This window comes from Carettochelys insculpta, chromosome 7, assembly GCF_033958435.1.
Source record: "Carettochelys insculpta isolate YL-2023 chromosome 7, ASM3395843v1, whole genome shotgun sequence".
In the NCBI taxonomy this organism is placed as follows: Eukaryota; Metazoa; Chordata; order Testudines; family Carettochelyidae; genus Carettochelys; species Carettochelys insculpta.
In genome coordinates, this window is record NC_134143.1 from 17,715,179 (window position 1) to 17,741,163 (window position 25,985).

Below are 25,985 nucleotides of genomic sequence, written 5' to 3' on the forward strand. Positions count from 1 at the left end.
GAAAAAGCCACCAGATTGGTTAAGGTTTCTTCTTCACTGCATTCACTTACATCAGCAGCTAAATAAGCTGTCTGAGCCTCAAACTGCCTCATTGATTACTGAGCAAGTAAAGGTAGGTGTCAGTGAGTAATTATTAAAACTTGAGCAAACTAAAACTAAATTCAGCAAATCTAAGCCTTCATATTCCAGTTTGGAGCCAGTGGGTGAAAAGGAATTCAGCCAATTATTCTGCAAGCATTCAGGCTGATTTCGGAGTCATTCCGGTTCCCAGTAATTTTGGTAAGGGTTCAGTGAGGATTACTGTTTGGAGATAAACTCTCCCTAATAGCTAAATGAGTGGTGCTTCCCCTTTAGAATCTCATGTTTTGGGAATAGTGGCCTTTGTTGTGAGACTTGTATCTATAGGGGATGTGAGGACAGGCAAGCTGCAAAACACCACAAGGAATTGGGTCTTTTGCACTTACAGACAATCAGAAAGCCATCAAAGGGGCCTAGAGGAAGGAAGGTTTTGTAGAGGCTTTTTTTTTTTATAAATTTGTATTTTGACATTTTTCTTATTATTATATTATGCACCCCATCAGCTGTTCATGAAACAATAGGCTACAGTGACTCTTCTGTCCTCATTTTTCTTGTTGCACTTAATTCCTCACTGTTTCCTTCTTTGGAGATGAAGAGAGGAGCCAATGAGGTACCAGTGAAGACTTGAGAGGAATATTTTTTGGGGGAAGATGAGCAAAATATCACACATAGGTCTGGAGGACGGTCTGTCGGGAATCCTGGTAGTAACAGTGGAGGAAAAGGGGATGAGCAGGCTGGGAAGTGCTCTAGGACTCTATTCCTGGCTTTGTGAGAGAAGTGTAGTCTAGTGTCTAGGAGAGTGGATTAGGCATCACTACTCATCTGTGTGTTCCAAAGGGCGTGTAATAGATTGTTGTCGACCAGTTATAACCAGAGACTGGGAGTCAGGACCCCTTATGTCTATTCCCAACTGCAGGAAAAATGTGACCTAATGGTTAGAGCTGGGGAAAACAAGGCTGTGATTTCCTAGATTCCGTGAACAATGAGAAGTCATGTAGCCCCTTATAGACTAACAGATTTATTGGAGCATAAGCTTTCATGGACAAAGACCCACTTCCTCAGATGTAGCTGAAGATGAGAGACCTGGGACACGCTGGTGTCACTAGATTGCATGGTTAGCTCTGGGGGTTAGTGCAAGAGGCTCACTACTTCCAAAGAAGATAGGTGGTTCTTCTTCTAGTTCTGTGGCAGGTCTGTGCTTTAGAAGCTCGAGAGAGGAAATATGAGAGTCAGGTGTAGGGTTTTATGGGACTCAGACTTTTTGTAGAGCTTAAAAATAAAGCTGGTAAATCCTAGGCCCACGGAAGTTAATGGCCAAAGTCCCAGGGGGCTTGATTCTCTTTTCTCTTACACAAGTTTTATATTAACTAGATCTTCACAATGGAGTTACTTGAGTTTACACTGATTGGGAAATATTTGTGGAGACTCAACCACTTTCAGTGTTTGGCCCAGTGTTTGATCTAAAAGTTTAAATAAATTGGTATTCATGGGAGTTTATTTCAGTTGTATACAAAATACTTTAATTCTCAGACCTGGTTTTCTCAAACTAAAGGCTCATAAACCAAACTCAAGTATTTAGTGCCTTTTGTAGCAATTAACCACACAATGACTCCTGTTAATGTCCTCACTTTGATGTGTGCCCTCTAGAATCACTATGTGTGCCATCCAAGAGTACGTCAGGAAAAATAATGACACAGTGACAGACAATGCACATCAAGTATTAATTATGAAGCAACCAGGCAGCAGATAGCTGAAAACAATGACTGCAGCTCATATTTTAACTTCATTTACATGGGGATTGGTGATGAGAGGAAAAGGATTGGTTGGATGTACTTCACTCCTGATATCTGTGGAGGCCTATTCATTTATTTAAACACAACAGCTGGTTGGATTAATTTATGTCTTTGGGACTGGGTTCAAATTAAAGTTGAGCCCTTGAGGAGAACAAAACCCCTGATACTATTAAATTTAAGACAGAACAAAACACTAGTAAGCCTATGAACTGGAAGGAGGGTGGAATGAAAGGACTATTCAAATAGGCATTTCCCCTTTCTAACATCTGATGTCTTCTATAGACTTCACCATGCAGCGTACAACATGCTTCGGACTAAAGCTGGGGGCTCACAGATTCTTTATCTTGTAGCTCTCATCAGGCTTCTTTGAACTGAACTTCTGAATCTTCCCCAACCCCAACCACTGCTCACAATATGAATCAACAAGGCCCAAATAGCTATCAGAAATCTTCCCGCAATACTATCCTGCTATCAGTCTTTTCATGGCTCTTTTAAACTGCTATTGTGGTATAAAGTGACATCAGTGCAAATTACGACCAAGTCCTCAGATTCTAGACTTTGCTGATGTATCTCCTATAGAGGGACAACAGGACAAACTATGTAAAGAGACTTATGCTGTGACTCTCTTCCTATTTGTCATGGATCAACAGGCTTGACCATGAATCTCCATCAGCCATTACAAGCTCTGGTGATGGTTGTGGCACTGATGATGGCGACAGGTTTGGATATAAATAAAGATGAAGAGAAAAGGAATTCATGCTGTGCAATGCAGTGTTGTGCTTCTGGAATCAATGGTTTACCAGGCAGAGATGGAAGAGATGGGAAAGAAGGTCCCAAAGGAGAAAAGGGAGACCAAGGTACAGCACTATAATTATTGACCAATATTTTATCTGTGACCTACCTATTAGTACAATGAACACTGTCCTTGTTTGCCTTCTGCCTTCCCTGGCTCCTCTGATATTCTCTATCGCTCTTTGAACTTTAAATGTTCTCTCTCTCTATCTGGCTGCTTTTAATTATACTTTTGTATCCTTCCATCTTCGCGAGGAAAGAGAGCCATCAGTTTCACTTTCTCCTCCAGCTTTGACACAAACCATTCAGGCTATTCTCCACAGCCTACAGGCGGGTCCATGTGCCCACAAAGGGAATAATTAACTTCTACAGGTTGAACCTCTCTAATCTGGAGCTCTTTCATATGGCAAACTCCATAATCCAGCATAATGTTAGTTAGTGGGATGAACACACATCATGAACCTGGGTGTCGCCAGGTTTCTGTGGTTCCATAAAGTTTATTTACAGCCACCAGTCCTAGGTCTCAGTGTTCTGTGCTGTTGTTTAGCTGTAATTTACCCCAATGTCTTTTAAGAACTCAATAAGCAGTGGCAGTGTTGGTAATGCTGCTAGGAAATATTGACCTCCTGTCGTCCAGAAAATTCTCTTATCCAGCACTGATCAGGTCCCAAGGGTTCTGGACAAGAGAGGGTCAACCTGCAGTAGAAGCCCAATGGCTTTGGAAACCTACTTGTGCAGATTGGGGGAAACTTGCATAATCAAAGCCCATGTTTACAAAGGGTTGTCTGCATTCACTGTGCTATTCCTTCCATGTATTTATGATTCATAATAAAAACAGTTAATTAACAGTTATTCTCCCAGAACCACAGAAGTGAGAGTGCCTTTGTTGACCTCACAGCAGATTTTTTCCTAACATGAAATATTGGATGCTTTGTCCAGCCCTTTTTGAATATTCCATGGGAGTTGGTTGGGAGTTTTTCATCTGAATGTTTTTTGCTAACTGCTTTTATTTTAATGAAACACTAGGACCAGGACTGAGGGGTTTGCAGGGTCCCCCTGGAAAAATGGGGCCTCCAGGAGCAAAAGGAGACCAAGGACCACAAGGTGAGAAAGCACAATAGGGGGAAAATGCAAGTGAGAAACCAACTCTCTCTCACTCAGGTATTCTGGTAAATATGTTTTGTCACATTTTCTGCAGAGAATTTCAGAAGCAATGTCCTGCGTTTTTATATCATCATTCAGGAGTGGAATAGGGGAGGGCTGATTTCCCAAAGTTTTGGCGATCAACATGGCAGTAGCCTTCTGCTTTCACCCAAGTCTAAATCTACTGTTCCAGAATACACTAGCAGCTTAGTGAAGTATTCATGTTATATCTCCAATATTATGACTTGTGATTTCTTTTTTTATGCACAGACTGGGCTGCAAGGTGTCACATTACATCAATAGAAAGACAATTATTGGAACTGGAGAAGTAAATAAATTTTCTAGAGCAGACAGCAGATCTGCATTGTATTTTCCTTCTCATCTATGGCAACACATCTATGTAATTCTCAAAGAAAATGTGGGCCTTTTCTTCCTTAATTGCTGTCCTGCAGCTCTGAACACAAAGGATTTTAAAAGTTCATGTGCGAGTTTTTACTTTATATTTATGTTATGAAAATATAGGAAATAGCTTAGTCCCTAAGAGACAGACCTCAGATATTTATGACAAGAAATTCTACAGGGTAAGAAGAATCCTGTTGTTCTTCCAGCGACAGGGATCAGAGAGTAATTCAGTCTTCACATATATTTAGTCTTTAGCCTTTTGTCTGAGACTGACTGCAAAGCATTACGGTGGGTTTATGACCTATTCACTTGCAGTTTAGCAAAGATGATTCACATTTTATACATCCAGTTGGCTTTTGTCAGCTATTAGATAGCATCAACTTTCAGTTGCTGATCAGCGCTATATTTGGACAAGTGTCTTGCAGAAAATAATGAATGGTTCCATCTCTCCTGGCCAGTCATCTGAACTGTATAGTTTCCTACAATGAGCATCAAAAATAATTTAAAATATGCCACACACAACAAACAAAGTTAGAAATCCCTTTGTATGTGCAAAAGATACAAACCTCCAAATTATGGGAACCAGCTGTATCTTCTGATAACTTATATGTCTCTCTTTTTCTTAAGTCTTGCAGCTCATGGTTACTGGAGAATGGCATGTAAGTGACTGTGAATAAGCCCTATTCACGGCATCAGCTTCTGCACTCTAGGAGCTCACGAAATTCTCCTGCCTGGCTTCACAAGGTTATGTGAAATACAGCATGCTGTAATCACAGTGGGGACATTAGTTTCACAAGGTCCAAATGGGTAAATAGACACCTGAAATTCACTTTTAATTGGCCAAAGGCACATTCCACCACTATTCTGCATTTGCTGAGTCTTTGATTGAAGTAATCCTTGCTGCGGTCCAGGGTGCCTGTGTATGGCTTCATGAGTCAAGGAAGCAGAGGTTAAGCAGGGACACCCAATATTACTATAGGCATCTCCACATTGCCAATCTTGATTTTCTGGTCTGGCAAAAAAGTCTCATCCAGGAACTTTCTGTACAGACCAGAATTTCTAAAGATGTGTGAGTTGTGAACGTTTTCTGACCATCCCATGTTGATGTCAGTGAAACAACCTTTGTGATCTTCCAATGCCTGCAACACCATTGAAAAGTATCCCTTTTTGTTTATGTACTCAGAGGTCAGGTGGTCTGGGGCCATGGTGGGGATGTGCATGCCATCTGTTGCCTGACCGCAGTTAGGAAACCCCATGGTAGCAAGGCCATCCACTATGGCTTGTACGTCCCGCAAGGTCACAGTCTTCCTCAGGAAATACTAACAGATTACACTGGCCACCTGCATCACTATGGCCCCCACTGTAGATCCTCCCACCCCAAATTGATTTGCCACTGATCTTTAACTGTTGGGCATTGCAAACTTTCACAGAGTGATTGCCGCTGTCTAGTGAATCGTTAAGCCTGCCTCATTCTTGTGTTGTTGCTCTTGAGGGCAGGGGACAGCAAATCATAAAGTTCCATAAAAGTGGACTTACCCAGGAGAAAGTTCTGCACCTACTGCTGATAGTTCGTGGACTCCAAAATGATGTGGTCCCACCACTGTGTGCTGGTTTCACAAGTCCAAAAATGCCACTCCACTCTCAGCAATGCATCCAGGGCACCCAGCATTTCTGAGTTCTTGGACTACAGTTGAGTGATTGCCTCTTCAAATTCTTCATCATCAACAACATCCTCAACAATCATCTCTCTTTGTCATTGAAAGGAAAAGTGAAAGACATTCCGGCAAATTGCCATAATGGTCTGTGCAATGATGTGAAACATTCAGGGATCCGTGATTGTGCTAGTGCTGTGCCGGAGAAAATGGTGTGCTCTCCTGTTTGTTTTCATTCAGTTAGTGGGTGCTCTGAATTCTGGGATAGAGACATCAAACACCCACAAGCAACAGCAGCAATATTTTCCCCACCACTCTGGCTATGTCTACACTAGCTCCCCCTTTTTGAAAGGGGGATGCTAATGAGACACTTCGGGATATTCTAATGAGGCACTGCAATGAACATACAGTATCTCATTAGAATAACGGTGGCCACAGCACTTCAAAAGTGCTGCTTTCGATCACATGGAGCTCATCTACATAAGATTATTTTCAAAAGGACCCAGCACACTTCAAAATCCCCTAATTCCTGTTTGGTTATTGCATTTACTTGGATGCATCTGATCGACAAGATGACTACCACAGTATTGCACAAAAACAGATCCCAAAGCGACCCCCTTGACATCAAACGGGGAGTCAAGCAAAGTTGCATTGTTGCCACATCACTGTTCTGCATGTTCATTGCCATGACCCTTCATCTCACAAGTTTCCAGATGGGGTAAAGATTGTTTATAGAATGAACGGGAACCCATTCAATCTCAGGAGACTGAAGACTAAAAGCAAGACCTCTACACCTTGATTGTGGAGCTGCAGTACATGGATCACAATATGGTTGCTGATCTTTCTCCCACTGACCTTCAGACCATCTTAAGTGTCTTTGCTGAAGCATATGAGAATCTCAGCCTAACACTGAACATCAAAAAGACCAAGGTGCTCCACCAACCTTCACCAAAGGGACAGCCTCATGCACTGTCTATTGAAGTCAATGGAGAACTGTTGGAAAATGTAGCATATTTCCCATATCTTGGAAGTTATCTTTCCATTAAAGTCAACACTGACATGGAAATCCAGTATCATCAGAGCCATGCAAGCTCTACTTTTGCCTGCCTGAGGCAAGGGATCTATCAACACCCGCCCCTTGTGTGATAAGATCTGCAGCTCCAGAACTGGGCTGACCAGCCATCAACAGACTCACAAATGGGAGGCTGATATGAAGGCATCCTACTCGTTATTGAGTGACTGCCAAGAAGAAGCTGTTAATTATATTATACTTTCTCAAGCGGTAATTGTCAAACTAAGGTGCCAACTTCATCAAAATATTTGCTTTCATAAGTGACAATTCAAGTTACACAACAAAATCTTGCAATTGGTTCTGCAAAGGTCTAATGCTAAATGTTGTCCATATACATGGAATGCACATACAATTTGTCAGTGAGCTGTGGAGATGCAAGTTTGGTAAAGTTAATAAACTGGTGAGAAGCATAAAAAGATCAGTAAAAACACTGCCCTAGCTGCAAACTCTGATTCAGGCAGAGCATTGCTAATGCAACTGAAATGTCTGAAACGGGAACAAAAATTGCATTTCCCCCAGAACTATTATTCATTGGAATTCCTGGTTTTGCACTGTATGATACCAAGCAGCTCACTGAAGTACTACTCTGAGTTTGTCTCAGAAGAGCTCCCACTGACGCTGGAATGCAGATTTTAACAGATCTTTAAACCCTCCTAAATGATGTTCAGCTGAATGAGGAAGTTCAGCCAAAGTCCGTACAAATCGCCCCGCAGTCAGGGCTGTTCAACCTAATGGCGAAAGTCAGTATGAATCACCCCTGCAGTTGCAGCAGTGCAGCCTACCAGCCAAAGTCAGTATGAATAGCCCCTGCAGTCAGGACAGCGTGGTTCAACAGCCAAAGTCCAGCCTCAGCAGCCTAGTCAATATGCGTTGGCCCAGTGGCCTAAGGAATGGACAAAATCTGTGCTTGTGACAATACGCAAGAAAGGAAGTACATTGGAGTTCAAGAACTACAGAATGATTGCCCCAATGAGTCATCTCGGCAAGGTGCTGATGATGATACTGACTGAGAGACTAAGATTGCAGATAGAAGAGCATATAGAAGATGAGCAAGCAGGTTTCAGAAGAGATATAAGTACCATACAGCAGATATTGGCACTAAGACTGATACCAGAGAAAGCTTGACAAAAGACAAAGAGCGTATGCACTTTCTTCGTTGATTTTCAAAAGACATTTGACAGTATAGATCAGAAAGTGACTTGGGCAGTGTTGGAGTCATACAGAGTGGATAGCAGACTGATACAGTTGTTGAAGGATATCAATGACAATGCAGAGGCAGCGGTGAGAACATGCTGGGAGTTGGGAAGTTGGTTTAAAACAAGATGATGTATGAGACAAGGAGGTCCAATAGCTCCAAGATACTTCATTGCACATCTGGAGAGAGCGATGGACAAGATCAAGGAAGCGATAGAAGGGATATCTATGCACGGGAAAATAATTAACAACTTGAGGTTTGCAAATGATATAGTTATCATTGACGAAGATGAGGAGAAGCTAGTGAAAACAGTGCAGAAGTGCTGAATGAAGAAGGGAAGCGGTATGGACTGATTATGAACATAGATAAAAAAACAATGGTATCTGGAGATAAGGAAATAGGAAGGAAGATCAGTGTAGATGGGATTGAACTAGAAAAATGTAGAAAAGTTCACATATCTGGGGAGCAACATAACATATGATCTGGACTGTAAGAAGGAAACAACAACTAGAATAGCAAAAGCAAGAGCGAGTTTGAAGACGATGGATAAGATCTGGAAAAGCAAAGCAATTAGCTTAGGAATGAAGCTGAAAGTCTTGAAAACGTGTATGTTCAGCAGCATGTTGTATGGATGTGAGACATGGGTGATAATGAAAGATTCAAAAAGAAGAATATTGGCATTCGAAAGGAGTTGTTATAGAAAGATTCTGAGAATAGGATGGATGCAGAAGGTCACCAATGAGGAATTATACAGAAAGATACAGCCAAAAGAGAACCCACTGCAGAAGGTTATAAAACAGAAGCTACAACTATTTGGGCATATTTGCAGAATGAATGACAAACAAAAAATCTTCATCTTTACCCACAAAAGCTTATGCTTCAAAATATCTGTTAGTCTATAAGGTGCCCCAGGACTTTTGGTTATTTTTGAAGATACAGATTAACTCATCTACCTCACTGATACTTGTGATGACCTAGTCTTTGTCCATCTCTAATTATGACAGAAATCACAGACTCTGACACCACCTACAAATTCAATTGTTTACTTGCTGTCTTGTCAGGTCTTCCAGGAATGAATGGTTCACAAACTATGACAACACCTACAAATTCAATTGTTTACTTGCTTTATTTTTGTCTTTCACTTTTTCCTTGGTTGCAAGGAGTAAGAGGAATGCCAGGTCTTCCAGGAATGGATGGGTCGTCTGGACCAAAAGGAGACAGAGGTGAACAAGGACCAAAGGGTGACTGTGGAGGCAGAGGTAAGCAGTGCATTTCCTTTGAGGGAGGCTAAAGAAGATGCTCAACAGGGCAGACAGAGAGACTTTTATGGTTGTTTCACTGGTTTTCATGGCATAAATGTTCCCATAGAACTTCACTGCTTCTGTCTGACCAAGGGAAGAATGTTCAAAGATGGACATTGAGGGCAACAGTCCAGTTGGCAAGGGAATGGAGTGTGTGAGCCTGAAGAGTTAGTACAAGTTAGTCTGATGAACTCAAGTTTCTAAGAACAGCTCCCACCAGAAAAAAAATACCACTACAATTGAACCCAACAGGTCGCTTCCCTTTTACTTTCAGTGGTCATATGGCCTCATCACCTCAGTTTTAACTTAAATTTTCTCTTCCTGAGAAACTGAGAAATCAAAACCAGTACAGGTTGGGCCTCCCTGGTTCAGCACCCTGAGACTTAATCAGTCCCAAAGTAGGGAGTTTGCTGAACCACAGAAGGGCAAATACAGCCCCTCCACTGCTGGATGTGAGCTCTCCCTGGGGGGTGCTGCCTACTTCCCTGCCAATATCCCTCATAGTTGGCAACCCTGCTGCCAGCCCTGGCTGGGCTCCCAGTCCCTAGACTGCTGGACCGGTTTTGCTCACCATTCCTGGGCTGGGCTGTGGGCCTCCAGACCCCTGGCCACTGGACCAGCTATACTCATGTTCTCTCGCCAGGCTCTGGGCCACCAGTCCCCCAGTAACTCGACCAGCTCCACTCCCACCCTCCTCTTCAGGCCACTGGTCTCCTGTCTGCCAGACTGGCTCTGCTTCCAGACCCTTATCCAGACTCTGGGATGCCAGTTGCTCTACCCCCAGACTCCCAGCCAGCCCCTACTCCCAGCCACCAGTGCTCTAGTGGACCACGGAAGTTGACAGACTAGAGAGTCCCAAACCAGAAAGGTTCAACCTGTAGCTTTCACATTCCTCTTGTGCTTCATTATTAGTTCTGGAGATGACTTCTCTGGGTACTTTAAAGCTTTTAGAAAAACTTCTATATTTTAGCAAGACACAGTAAGAACAATGCTATTGTTTTATCCTTCAGAACTTGACATTTTTAAAACACATATAAGTGATTTGCAAGAACAGCTGAAGGCCCTGAAAGATATTGTCAGCAGAATCCAAAAAGGTAAGATAAACAAAGTACTGTTCATTCCAGTCACTGAGGCTACAGCTACACTACATTCTACTTTCAGAAGGGGGATGCAAATGTGGCCAATCAGAAATGCAAATTGGTTGCTGTTTGCATATTTAATGCCTCATTTGCATAATGGTGGCCACTCGCTGCTCAAGAAGTGCTGCTTTTGGAAAATAACAAGCAGTGCAGATGGGTTTCATTCGAAAGGAAACCCCATTTTCAAAAGCACCCTTCTTCCTCATATTTTCAGGACGAAGGGCTTTTTCAAAACCAGGGTTTCCTTCTGAATGAACCCCATCTCCACTGCTTGTTTTTTTTCCAAAAACAGCGCTTCTGAAATGGCAAGTGGCTGCCATTATGCAAATGAGGGATGCAATATGTAAATCAGCACCTCATTTGCACATCTAACCAGCCATATTTGCATCCCCCTTCCAAAAGGGGAATGTAGCATAGCCACAGCCTGAGAGATTGAGCCAAAGAGAATAATTTGGATGCAGCGCTTTGTCACTACTTCCTCAGGGATAAGAAGAGTTAATAGCTGGTGGTTTATCTGGGCATTTTGCTATTCATTCATACTCCAAACTTCTATGTACTTTTTTGATGTTTTAGTAAAGTAGTTGAGATCTACCACATGCAAAATACAGGTCTAACCCTCTCCCATGTAGAGTTATTCTAGTCAGTTTTCCCCTTTGGTGTAATCAGGCAAGTCCAGAGGTGAATGGCTGCAGGATCTTGTGTGAAAAAAATCCCATTCAAGATATACTGAAACTAATACAGGGAGGCTTGAGTAGGATCTACTTTGTGTCTGAAAAGTTATTTGATGTGTAATCCTTCTGCCAGTAGCAGTTGGCGGCAGCCAGGGCCAGGTCCCATATCTAGGGGTTCCTTTTCCTACATCTCACACAGAACCGGCTCAAGCCCCAACCCAGTAGCCTGGGAAATTCACATATCACTGGGCACTTCTGAAAGGCAATGTTTCCCCACTCACAAGCAGAAAGTCTGAGTGTAGAAAATAATCTCTTAATGAAAGAGGCAGAGGAGTTACATGGCATGAGCTTGGGAAAATACCACAAGTAGAGTTCATAACCAACCCACAAGTAACTGTGACAGCTCAAATGGATTGAGCAATATCCTTTGCCTCTCAGGCTCACCAGTCCACAAGTGTAAGTATCCCATTCACATACCCAAACTTTCTCTGTACTCCACTTCATATGACCTACTTACAGGTCTGTCCAGTCAGTGCAGACCCTGACACATCACCCTGATGACTTCCCCCCATTGAGCTTGAGGCAATGCCACCTTTGTGCTGGTCCTGTGGTCTGCTTGCTTCTGCCAGCTGCCCTGCTGGCTGCCTGTCCACTGGCCTCCCTGCTGTCCACTTGCCCACTACATTGTGCATTTTGCTCTGGGCAAAACCCAATGAATCTAGCTCTCTGTGGCTTCAGCTGCTGGTGATTTCAGCTCACCAGCTCAGTGTCCACTAAGGTGGAGTCTCACACAGAAGAATACAGACACCAACATCCAGCTTTTAGTTCTATCTTAGAACAATGGGGGATGGGAAGTGAGAAGGATTAGTCAAACCAAATTTATGGCCGTATGGCCAAAGAGCTCAGATTGGCCAAAGGTGCCCAGCTAGCTGGTTCAGCCAGTGACCCCTCCCTCATGCTGCTTCACAATGCTCAGATGAAAGGAGCCTTGTGTAATCCATGCCTTACACAGTGATGATGACTGCCCTGTACCCCCACAACAACTTCAAGCATTGGTGAGACGCCACAATTCTTACACTAAGTGGTTGCATAAATTGTGACTTTACAACAACATATTGTTTACGATACACAAAACTCCATGGCTTCATCTGCTATCCATCAGGTTTTGTTTGCAAGGCATTACATAGGCACACTTTTTCATTTTCATGCAGATGATTGCTGAAGGACACATTGCTCAAATTCCTTCAGCAGGATTGAGCTGCTGCTGACACATTCCTTACAGATTTGTTCCATTTGTGAGACAGCCGCCCTTTGAAATCAACAGCATGTGGCCTCATTCTGCTCTTAGAATGTCCATGTTCGTCTACTGAAACAGAAACAGGCTCTTGATTCTTTCCTGTAAAGAGAGGTGCAAATGTTAAATGAGATTAGAGAATAATGACAGAACTTTTCATGGTGCCATATCAAGCACAAGGGGGCTGGTGTCATAAAAAGTATTTCAGTGGTGTTCCCAAATGTTATGCCTTATAATAGTGTAAGATTTTAAGTTAGTACTGGTAAATTATATGTACACTTTGGTGTCTGTATATTTTCCACTGTGCTCTCTAGGACAGTAAAAACTTTCTAGATAGAATATATATCGACCCCTTCCTCAGATCTGCCTTTACTGCTACTGGAAATAACAGTAATCAAGTATAAACCTCAGCCTAAGGTTTTTTTCCTGAGATTGCTTGCTACAGACAACAAAGTAAACTGACAAAACTAACTGCATCATGGTCCCTGGTCTTAGAACCTGTTACTCTAGTGTAAAGAACTGTGTGTTAAAAAAGATAACCCACCTGTACTGCACTTCTTTGTATTTTTAGTTCAGTTTTTTGCAAGTGGTACAAGTGCTAGTGACAAAATATTCATAACCAGAGGTGCTGAAGGCAACTTTGAGACCTCAAAAACCTCATGTTCTCAAGCTGGTGGTCTGCTTGCTTCTCCAAGGAATTCTAATGAGGACAGCACCATACAACAAATAACAGCTTATCATAAGAAATCAGCATTTCTTGGAATAAATAAGATACAAGTGGAAGGCACATTTAAGTATCTAACTGGTGAAGTCATTGGATACTCAAACTGGGCTTCAGGAGAACCCAATAATGCTGGTGGAGGTGAAGCGTGTGTAGAAATTTTTCCTGATGGCAAATGGAATGACAGATCCTGTGAGGAAAAACGGTTAATAATCTGTGAATTTTAATCTCCTTGTCATGGTGGTTTTATGAAAATCAGTAGATGTAAATGGGCTTGCCACTTAAATAATTATATAACTGTTGATTTACTATAGCATCATTTATTGAATACTGTGCTGTGTCAGCAACATAAAAATACAGATATGCTGAATCATGTTGCTATTTTTATTTTAGGTGATCTTTTCTATTGCTATAAATCAATGAAGCCACTTTGATTTGTGTATGAGTGGCTTAAAACTGGAAAGCACTATAATTTTAAACTGTTAAAAGCTCAAAACCTAAAGAACATATTTTTCACAAAATAGGTAATATATTTGTTTGTTGTTCCTGTTTTATTTCAAAAATGCCAGCAGACAAAAAAATCAGTTAGCATCCGCCAAAGTTATGTTGAGAGGTGGTTAAGACATCATGCAGCCCACACATAGGGTAACAGCTAGACACCTGGTCAGTCCAAAGGCAATGATTGTGGGGTACTTTCAAAATGATTTATTCCATAACTCCACGTCTATTTTTCATAGCATTTGATGCTCCTCAAAGACAAGTAATGGCTTTGGTAAGGAACATCCAGGATCTATAAGGTGTCCCCTAGCAGATACCGAAATAGTGAGATATGTTTACATTACTGAATTCTTGGTGTGGGGAGGAGGGGATCTTTTGAAAGTAAAGAAGTGATGATAGCAGATTAAATACCATGCAGCTTCACCCTGAAACTTCACTCATCTTTTCAACGGCACTACGCCCAGTCATTTGATTATGTTTATAAGACTCAACCTTCAATTTTCTACTCATCTCCTCATCTTCAGGCAACATCCTGTAGTAAAATCCTTTTGGGACTTAGGGATGTATGCACCTGAACAAATACAAACTCATGCCAACCAACTTCATTCCACTCCCGTAGCTTTCTTACCACGAGGTGGCATTAAAACACTTAACATATATACGCACAATATCGTAAGAACTCTTTGTTCCTTCCAAGCCAGTCAGCCAGAAAGGAAGTGCCCACTGCCCTTCTGCTGGGAAAGGACTTTGATTTTGAATTTTCTTTTCACTTGTTCTGTTGACTGACAGATAATCAATCTTTTGGAAGTCTAAAAGTTTGTCAGCTACTTGAAATACAGAAATGCTTTGAGTTACAGAACTAGTTGAAAAGTACAAAGCCCTACCTTCACAACAGCAGTGTTGCCAACCCCAAGCATTCAAAAATCATACATGAGGAATCAAGCCCTTATTAGATTAGCTTTAAATGTATAGGTTTCAAAAAAAAATACTTGGTGTTATTTTCATTTGCCTCCTTGGTTATGAGCCTTTACGCTTAATATTTTCAACCTTTTTTCTGCAACTATGAGGGCAAGAAAACCTTTTTCTAGTTTAAGAGCCTCATATAATCATCTGGGGCAAGAGTTATCACTTTCTAGTCACACAAAGCTGAACACCCTGGTCCCACCCCCTGACCTGTCCCTTCCCCAAAGCCACACCTTGCCTTGCTCCTTCTCTGAGGCTTCACCCTCATCACTCATCCTCCCCAGTACTCACTCACTTTCACTGGAGTGGGGCATAAGAACAGCCATACTGTCAAAATCCAGCTAGCCCCATATTTGTCTTCTGAGAGTGGCCAATGCTGGGAGTCCCAGAGAAATGAACAGAGAAGGCAATCGTCAAGGTTACATGTACACTAGCACACTTCGTCGAAGTAGCCTATTCCGAAGTAAGAATATCGAAAGAGGCTACTTCAATGTGTATCGTCTACAAGTCCTCCAGGGCTGGTGCCATCGACGTTCAACATTGAAGTAGTGACAGGGAACGTCGAAAGGAGCCACCCGGAAGGAAATGAGGAGTGTCCACACACACAAGCACTCTCCGTCGAAATAAGGGGCCAGCAAAGCCTGTGGACGGGGTCACAGGCTGGACTAGCCCTTCTGGGGCAAGAGCAAGCTGCTCCCTTAAAAGGCCCCTCCCAGACACACTTGGCCTGCACAGCACGAGGTCCACAGAGCTGACAACCAGTTGCAGACCCCGTGCACACAGCATGGACCCCAGCTGCAGCAGCAGCCAGAAGCCCTGGGCTAAGGGCTGCTGCACACGGCGACCATAGAGCCCTGCAGGAGCTGGACAGAGCATCTCTCAACCCCTCAGCTGATGGCTGCCAAGGAGGACCCCGTTATTTCGATGTAGCAGATCACCTACACACACCGTACTTCAACGTTGAACGTCGAAATAGGGTGCTATTCCGATCTTCGGATAGGAATAGCTATTTCAATGTCTCACTGCTTAATGTCGATTTCAACATCAAAATAGCGCACGGCGCGTGTAGATGTGATGCGTGCTATTTCGACGTTGCGCCAGCTACTTCAAAGTGATCCATCATTCCTTGTTGCTCATTCCCATCTTCTGACCAGCAGAAGAAAAAGACACCATTCTTACCAATCATGGCTAATATCCATTGGTGGATCTAACTGCCATGAATTTATATAGCTCCTTTTGAATCCCTGTTAAAGCCCAGGACTTCATAACATCCTCTGGCCAGGAGTTCCACGGAGGCAGGAGACTGGTGTATGGGAGGGGCACGAGGCCCTGGCTGGGGATGCAGGCTCCAGGACTGAGCCAGAGAAGAGATTTTCACAGAGTGGGAAGGGGCTAGAGCAGAGGGGGATGAGGGCTTCGGCTCAGCTGCAGGCTCTGAGGTAGGCAGGCCTGCCAGTGGGGAGGTGAAGGAAAAATGAAGGACATGTCATCACAGCTGAAGCAATCCCTCTGTTTCACTTAACGGTGACGCTGTCCTTAGACATACGTAGCTGCATGGGGCACCAGTGGTGTCCTGGGCTGGGTATGCCTGGGGCCGCCATGGGCAGCACCATCGCCACTGGCCCCAATTCCCCTACCCCTGCTGCGCCTCCAGCCCTGGCAGACCCAGTCCCCTGCCTCCCTCACTCTGCTTCCAGCCCCATGAGCCCCAAACCCCAGTGCTCCAAATACATGCACATGGCAGCTCGCAGCTCCTGCCGGCTGGTGCCCCTCCGTCCCCACCAGAATCACTGCCCTCCTCCTGTCCACCACCACACAGCTTCTGCCCTCACAGCCCTGCTCCCTGGAGTGGCCTCACACACACACACACAGGCGGCATAGGGCAGCGTTTGTTCTTGCTGTATAGTGTTGCTGTTTGTTTGTTTGTTTTTGTTTTTGTTTTTTGGCATGACAAACATGGATTTTTGGAAGAAAATTTTCATAGGTGTTCTGCATAAAAGTATCACTGTTTGGTGTTCCATAGTCTCAAAAAGTTTAACACTGCTCTAGGCCATGCTGACTCCTCTGAGCATTCTGAAGAAAGTATGGTACTCACTGGGCATGCTCACGAGTTTTTATATATGCGTGCTAAAGCATAGAAAAGTTATGTGATGGTGCAACATTTAACGTGTAGTTATTATTTGGCATTTATCTTGAAGTCACAGCCGCTGATACAATGGTAGGAATATCAGTTTTCATTTAGGAGAAAGGTAAGTTTCTTCCTCCTGTGCTGTGGGGAATAATTTTACAAATGTGAGCCAAAAAGGGCTCAAAACAAAGAACCAAAATGCAAAGAAACCCAGATGTATTTAAAAACCCACTTTTGTGATTTGTAAATCACCCTCGTACTCTAGGGCATGGAGAGGTCTGACTTGCAGCTGTTGAAAACTTGGGGTTGGCAGCACCAGGAAGAGCAACAGAGTTGTGAGTTGCTGTCAAGGAAGAAAATCTGGCAGACTTATTGACCCCATGGCTTTAGGTGTTAAGAAATATTCCAAACACTATGTAAAAAGCTTTTATGTTTATTGGGTGTGTGCTTATGAAGACTGGTGCAGTCTCCTTTCTTCAAAGCTGACTGGGAGTTGTTCCTAACACCTGCATTCATGGGTCCAGTAACATTGCCTTCATGTTCATCATCACACAATGCTTGCTGAAAAGTTCTGAATTGGGCCTGCGACTCAGTTATTATGCAGAGATTCAGGAAAGTGTGTGTGGCGTGGCTGTAAGAGTTGTATATATTTTGCCCTCATTGTAGTAGCATTTCGTGGAGGTGTAAATCTATTACAGTAAAATTATTCTAATCTGGCACGTCTGGGACCAGGCTGGTGCTGGATTGCCAAATTTTCCGGACTATTAGCCGTCACCATCCCATGCTTCTGCAGCTTCCTCACCCTGAACTCCTCCAGCTCCTTCACCCCCAAAACACCCCAGCTCCAACCCTTGCATGCCTCAGCTCAACTCTGCCCCCCAGCACCCCGTGCAGCCCTAACCCACCCCAGGCTTAGCCTCCCTGATCACCTCCCATGGCCCCATCCCACCACCCAAGCCCCCCCAACTTATGCAAATTTCGAGGTACAAGATGGTTGTGCAGCACACAACCCTTGCATACCTCGTGGGACTACTATACGCTGAACCATCACATTTTGCCAGATTGTCTCCATAAATGGGACTATTTTTGCCGGATGCTGGACCATCAGGATTTCCTAAACATCAAAGGCTGGATTAAGGGAGTTTTACTGTATATATTTGAGATAGTTTGTCCACCTGTGTGTCTGTCTGTTCAAGAACTCCTCCGATACTGTAAGATCTAGGACCACCAAAATCGGTATACAGTTTCCTCTTATCCTAATTTAAAGCTAGGTAAAGGTGTGGCTGGGCCAGGAAAATGGGATGTGGCTGGAATGGGATTGCTTCTCACAAAACCATACATAAAAGAGATAGAATCAACAGGTGGGATAGGTGAAAGGTGCAATCTTGGGGTGCCTCCCCCTAGGACTGTCCCGGTCCTGACCCTTGCACCCCGAGGCACCCCGCAGGACAGTGGGAAGGGGGGATGAAACTCCCCCCCCCCCGCCCCAGTTCATATAGGAACATGGCTGGCTGTACCCTTTCATCCGGGAGCAAGGGGAACATGCACAGTTTGCTGCATTCCTCACTCTGGCTGAGTAGCACAGGGGACAGCTGAACCTGGATCTGCCTCAGCAGAGTGCCATATAGCCCGCTCCTGGCTGTGCCCACTTGAGCTGCAGCAGCCCTGGAGAGGCCTCTGAAAATTAAAGGCAAAGAAACATATTTAGCGGGGCGATGGGAGGCATGAGCAGGAAAAGGGAGAGAACTAGAGTCGTCTGGATTAAAGCATTTACTGCACTTTGCCCAGCCACATAATATTTGCTCACTGACCCTGCCACTCATTCACAAGTACAATCTTCTCCTGAGAGGTTTGCAAATGAATAAAAAAGTTCATACTTATAATCCCCTTAGGTGCCATACTGTGAGAACTCAGTCTCCTCAGAGGCCTTGCTCTGCTCAGCAGGCTGGCTCGGTGCTGGACTGTGCTGGCTAGAGGCAGCTGGACCAGAGAAAAGTGGCTGTTAAACCTTAACACACACACACTGCACACCCTCCTCACTGGTGAGGGGTTCCTCCCTTGGTGTAAAGTGCATACCATTGCAGGCGGAAGGCCTGGCTTTGTGGGCAGAGATGGGACTGTTTAAAAGTCAATAGAGAACAACAAAAAGTCTTGTGGCACCTTATAGCCTAACAGGTATTTTGGAGCATAAGCTTTCGTGGGCAAAGCGGGTCTTTGCCCACAAAAGCTTATGCTCCAAAATATCTCTTAGTCTATAAGGTGCCACAAGACTTTTTGTTGTTCTCGAAGCTACAGACTAACACGGCTACCTCTCTGATAAAAGTGAATAGTTAGCAAAAATGTACACTGGGCTGATTCTCTGATTTAGATGCCTGCATCACCACAATGAAAGCAGCTAGAATAAAGCAAACAGCTTGTGAGATGCTTTTATCAGAACTATAAGGCTCCCTGACAAGAAACATCATTCCACAGTAATATCCAACAGTGCCACATTCTTGGTTGATGTTCCCTAACAGATCACATTTATTTTTAAGGCTTCCTTCCCTGTAACACATCCAGGCAGTGTAAGAGTAGAGCCTACTGAATAGGCCCAACACTGGAACCTGGTTAGCTTTGCATAATATGGAGGATCAGCCTGAGGGAGAGAGGCTGGCGTGCTTGACTGCAGGCGTGGGAAGACTCTGAGGTCTCCTGAAGACCTGAGGTACAGCGGAAAGGGGAAAGCAAATAGCAGCTGAGTGGATTACTCACTGGGGAAGGGACGGGACACTGCCTAGGCTCATATGTGGCTACTGCTCTAGCACCAACTTTGGCAAACTTCATGGGGACTAAGAGGATCGGCTGGGAAGACTGATGGTGTTAGTAACTCTGCCTGTTTTCACCGCTAGACACTGCCCCAAGTAGCTCCTCTCAGTGCCAGAGCCTGACAGGAAGAGTGGAGCTAGCAGGGAGGTTCTGGATTTAGCGAGCCTGGCTGGTCTTATCCGGCCCAGCAGGGAGCTGCAGTGGGTCCGGAAGGCTTGTTCATTCCCTCCTGAAGACTATATTTTCCCTTACCTGTCATGTAATCACATGGGCTGTTCTGGGTTCCACTCCCTCACTAGAGGCACTCGCTAGAGGCCATTTCTATTGTAACTAGAATCCCCTCCTTTGGCTCCTCTCCCAGTGCGTTGCTGGTGCACCAGCCAGGCCTAACAATGAGAGACTAAAGGGGGCAGTTGCCCCATGGCCCAACATGCAAAAGGGGCCAGAGCTCACTCTGACAAAGGCTCACATCCCCCTGTCTGATCTGACTTGTTTTTAACTCTTTTGTTAAGTACTGTTGATACTGGGCCATTTCCACCTAGCTGAATAGACCTTGTCAGCTCCGGCCCTTCCTGTTACTGGGACCCCACTCTTTAAATACCCCTCTGAAACCACCCCCCCCCCGACTCATGCATCTGATGAAGCGGGTCTTTGCTCACGAAAGCTTATGCTCCAAAATATCTGTTAGTCTATAAGGTGCCACAAGACTTCCTGTTGTTCTCGAAGCGACAGACTAACACAGCTACCTCTCTGATAGTTATACACCTCTAACCTGCTGATCATCAGTTCAGTACTTCCCAGCATTTCTGCCTCAGAACGTTATCATCCATAAAACAGTATACGGCAACATGTAATAATAATGTTTTCCTACTCACCTTTGGCATATGGTGCCTCAACTTGCCCAGTCTTCAGCCTGAATAGCATCAGCATGGGAAATGTCAAAGGCAAACACACACCTGGTTTTCCATTTATGTTGCATTGAACATAATTATACAGTGTGAGCGTCTACTGTTACAGCTTTCTGTACAATATCATCTATTTAAATCTTACTAAAGATGTGGTCTTATGCCTTTTTGGAAACTTGATAGAGTCCTATCAGTAGCACCGAGTGCTAGGGACGTGTACATGGGTCTGAGTGGGGCTTAGTTTTTTTTTTTTCTGTTTGGGTGGGAATTTAGGTATAACAGCTTGTGACAGGTCTAAATGTGGCACTGTACAGCCAAGAAAAGATGTTTTTAAAATTGTAGCAGTGAGTCAAGAAATGGAAGGTGGAAAAGCGTGACAGGGTTAGGCCAAGGAACTAACTTATTAGGGGAGGAATGCAGCTCCAAAAAGCAGAAACAGTCCTGCAACCAGGCATTAATACAGGCAGAGTGGGAAAAGGCTGCTGTTAATCAGTTAGGACCAGCTGGTCCCACTTGAGGTTGCAGTGGGTCTTTATAAAGCCCCATATCCACACACACCCCGCACTCCCAGGGAGGGGTGAGCATGGAAGAAGAGGTTGGAGGTGAGATTAGAAAAGGCAAGGAGAAAGTTAGAGTGGTGAAGGAGAATAACAACATCAGAGCTTGCAGGGGAGATAAGGAGCATCTTCAGGGAGACTCCAAATGCTGGAAGGATCAGTTACTCAGCCTGGTCAGACCAGGGGGGCTCCTGCCTGCTGCCATTTGTGCACAAGGACCCAAGCCTGAACCCTGGCAAGGACTAGTGGGTCCCATATGGTGGGACTGGGGACTGAACAGAGGGCAGGGGACTAGGAGTGGCACTGACCCCTTTACAAAAGAAGCAAGCAGCTTTATTGTAGTAAGGTGACTTGAATGGCTACATCTACACTGATGTTTCAGTGCCGCTGAATAATTAAGCTGTTTATAGGCAACATTAAAAAAAAAAGAAGTACATAATTATTATTACATTGGTGTTTACCTACCTAAAACAAATAGATTTTAGTAGTTTCAAGGCTTTTTAATCGTATATAGTCAAATGGCATTTTAGCTTTTTTTAATCTCTTCCTCTCAATGCTTGGTTTACTGAAACCTAGTTGAATAAGACTTAAATAGTGTACATAATGACAGCAAACAAGTAGCAACAGTACAAATTAAACATGCTTAATGAAACAGTTACTCCATAAGGAGCTGTCTATATTCTCCCAGATGTAAACGTCAATATAGTTTTTTATTTTCTTCTTAATCGCTGTATATTTTTACAAATACTTAACACAGCAAATTACAGTAGCAAAAGTGACTTTCAATAAAGAAGACCATTTGCAGTTATCAAACAATTTAGAGATACTTAAGGACAACCAAATTGAAACCAATATAAAAGATGGCCTGACCTGCTGATCTCATACCACAAATGTGACTCAGGCTGTGTCTAGACTAGCCCCGAACTTCAAAGCGGTGGGGAGTGGTAATTATGGTATCGGAAGATTACTAATGAAGTGCTGCAATGCATATGCAGCACTTGGTTAGGCAAAATCTCCCCTGCAGCAACTTTGAAGTGTAAAACTTGGAAGTGCTGGCTTGTGTGTACCTGTGGCTCACCCGCCAGTACCCTCACTCCCTCAAAGCGTGGCTACACACAAGCCGGCACTTTGAAGTTTCACACTTCGAAGTTGCTGTGGGGGGAGATTTTGTCTAATGAAGTGCTGCACATGCACTGCAGCGCTTCATTAGTAATCTCCAGCTACCCCAATTACCATGCCCTCTTCGAAGTTCAGAGCTAATCTAGACACAGCCCCAGAAAAGCAGTTGTGTGCCACTGAATTTAGCAGAATTATAATGAGTCAAGTTGGCTGTCCTCACTGAATGCTTTAAAAAATAGGAACAGAAAATAAAAATTATATACTATCAAATAGAGGGGAAAATCACTTACTAATAAACTTTCAAAGGTGCTACATTCAGCTTATAAAACTAGTCTAAAATAGAGCTAAAAGATTTTTTCTCTTTTCAAACAGTATTTAAGTCCCATCAAATCTGCTATAAAAACAGCACAATAGTTAAGACACCTAATAGCCATAGAAAACAAACAATAACCTACAAAGAAATCAACGTTGTCAAAAGTCACTCTTCCTCTCCGTTCCTTGTCTGGGAGAGGCAGAAGGTAGAGGGTGGATGTGCCAACTTTTGTTGACATACTGTTGACAAAAACGCATATTGTGTGTGGATGTTCCACCAGTTTTTGTAGACAAAACTGTTTTTTTTGTTTGTTTTTGACAAAACTCTCTAGCATAGACATAGGCTAACAGTCTGGTACCTCAGGGGAATAGGCAACAAAGGAAACAGAACTGGTAATGAAAGAAAGGTAACCCCTGTCTCAGATGCCATGCTCATCTTGTCACCAGTGGAATAGCTACCATAGTATAGGTACTCCTCTCCAGTACAGTGTGGATAGGAAAAGATGACAGACAAAAGAGTCAGGTGCAACTACGGTAAGTGCATTGAAGGGATCCAGTTCCAGATGTTGGGGAAAGGCAGATTGAACACAACATATAATTAATGCAACAAAACAATCAGCTAAAACAACAAAACAATAAGCATCCTTTGTGCAAACAGTGCCAAATGGGCATGTAGCCCAGGCCCAAATTTTCTACTTGTCCAGAAGCAAGAAAACAGGATAGAAAAGACCCCTTTCTATTTCTATGCACCGAGTGGGAATACATGGTATGATACCTGAGACCTACAAACTTTGGGCTAATGTAAAGCCCTCTGGGATGAAGACCAAGGAGATCCAACTAGTGATGTAAAGAAAGTCCATGGAAAGAAGTCCTCTAGGATTATGTTCTTCGTTAGGCTGCAGAATGAGTGGTGAATACAGACATGAGAAACTGAGTTCTCTTTACTCTTTTGGTCTGGAATAGATGATGTTCTCCAGAGCAATAGTCTGGACTGCAGGAGACTCATCTGACCTACACACAGTCATTTATGGTGGCTAATGGCAGCACACAAACACAAACCCAACAAACACCATCACTGAGATGTACAGCCCCTCACTCAGATGCACAGAGCCTTATGCAGAGCCATGGTGCGAATGGCTCTGAAGAGATAGAACACTCAGAACGTTCTCTGGCAGGGAAAAAATGGATTGACCTGCTTCTGACTGACACAGTCCAAACTCAAAGACCCATTCAGGCTGATGCAATAACTATGGAATTTATGGTCACAGTTAAAGGATTCCATTTTTATTTCACAAAGGCATAACCATAATGCACAAACCCCACATCAATTGTCATTATAAAATGATTAGCAATAATTAACAACAGAATGTATTCAGTCCCAACAAATCATTCACCATGCCTCTGTGCCACACCTCCAGCCCTGCTCCCATCCTCCGGCATCCCCCATCGGGGAATTACCCTCACAGTTTGGATGCGATCAGGCTCACAGGACTATTGCTTCTCCCCTAGAGTTATCCAACTGGTGCGAAAATTTGGATGCTAAAAATGCTGTTCACTCTGTCCAAGCATGCTCATGGGATCTGATTAGCACTAGAACAGGTTTATAATCCTAAAGCTATGTCTGCTTTTGTGAGTAAAGCTTATGTCACTCATGGGTGTGAAAAAAACCTCTCTTGACCAACACGAGTTACACTGACAGATGTCTTGGTAGGTATAGGGCTATGCTGGTGGGAGGCATTCTTCCACTGACATAGCCACAGCTACGCATGAAGGGTGATTTAATTATGCCACTGGGAAAGCTCTCACCCTCTAATGTAGAGCAGGCATACAGGAGAGGCTGATTACAGTCATACAAGTGTGCCACTCCCAGGTTTCTAGTGTAGACGTGGCCTAAGTGTGCCTGAGTGGTAGAAAAGCAAAATCATTTTAAAATAGCATTGTAATTTGATTTTCCTGAAATGCTGGTGGGTGCTGTGTACTGCAATGGTGTAATACTCAACTGTTAACAATTGTTGAGATCCAGGTGTGAGGATCTGAGCCCTGGTTTGATCTCTGAATGGGACCAAATAAGCATTGGCAGAACGTGGCTATTTAAGAAAAGTTTCTTCCTGTTGGCAATAATTTGGGCATCTCACAAATGGCTCCAAATTTGGATCACTGGCTGTATCTCAGGCCGCCATATGGCTCAGTAAATTTTAAGGTAATCCTAGTAAATGCATACATTTTACAGCAGTAGAAGAATCAAACTTTAAACAGAAGCTGTTCTTAGCCTTATTTCTAATGTGAAAACAGTAACAGTCTCAGACTCAGACACGCGGCTTCCATTAGACAACCAGCATTACTGTTTTCACAAAGCAGGGTGGTTACCTAACTAATCTACGGAAATCCATGTACTCAACCATAAACAATAGGCAGTTACACCCCAGCTGGCTATTTGCACATACAAGTGGTTGATTTGTATATGCATCCTCAGTAAATGTGCCTACAGTTTAGTGTGTTGAATAGTAATCACTGAATTGAAATACAAGGGATCAAATTCTATTGGCTGCTAATGTTGTTAATAATCTTTTAGAGTTTCTCCTTCCAGATAATGAGAACTTCATAAGCTTCAAAAGTGCAAATGAAATCAGTAAAAAGATGTCAGAAACAGATCCCCTGGAATAATGAAATTATTTCATATATTAGCTGCTGTCTGTGGGTATTAGAATTTTCAAGGTTATTCAGTACTCGCTGATATGTTATGAGACCAAGAACTTTAATTTGTTTTAGCAAGGCTATCTTAAAGTTACTTTTTGAAGCACGCTGGCCTCCTATGCTAACCAAGATAACTATGGGATTTGTGAAATTCTATGGTTCTATCTACCCCCTTTTTGTTTTCTCTGTCTTTCTCTGTCTTCATCTATCTTTTGTCTTTCTCTGGTAGACGAGCTCCAGGGTATTATAATCAGCTCACTTAAAAAGAATATATTCTGTCAAGTTAAAAGAAAATAGCCCAGAGCTCATTTTCACAGCTGTAGCTGACACAGCCTATGCTACATCATCTTCAGTGAAGCAATATAAGGAAAAATGAACTCACCAGCTACCAGCATCTGTCATTCCATTAAGGAACCCTAGTGGCAGCATGAATCATAGGCACAATAGTCCATCATCGGCATCATGTCATCTTCTGTTTCAGATGATGCTGATTTGGGGCAAAATCTCAGGCCTATTGAAGTCAATATGGAAAATCCGACTGACTTTAGTGGGGCCCGATTAAATTCCAGGAGATTTTACCATTGAAAGGAATATGAGTGGGCTCTTACTGTAGGGATCTTGGTGGGTCTTTTTATTTTTCTTCCCTTATCTAAATATATGAGTTCTCTGAATCGCTCTCGCTACTTTTGCCTCATGCCTTCCTCATTTCAGTTACCCCTCCATTTGCTTTCGCCTTCCGCCTCTTGAATAT

At 43.4% G+C, this 25,985-nt stretch overlaps 1 pseudogene; it reads left to right on the plus strand.

Moving 5' to 3' along the window:
- The first annotated feature begins 2,529 nt into the window (after positions 1 to 2,529).
- LOC142015778 (pulmonary surfactant-associated protein D-like) lies at positions 2,530 to 13,480 on the plus strand (annotated as a pseudogene).
- The last annotated feature ends 12,505 nt before the right edge of the window (positions 13,481 to 25,985 follow it).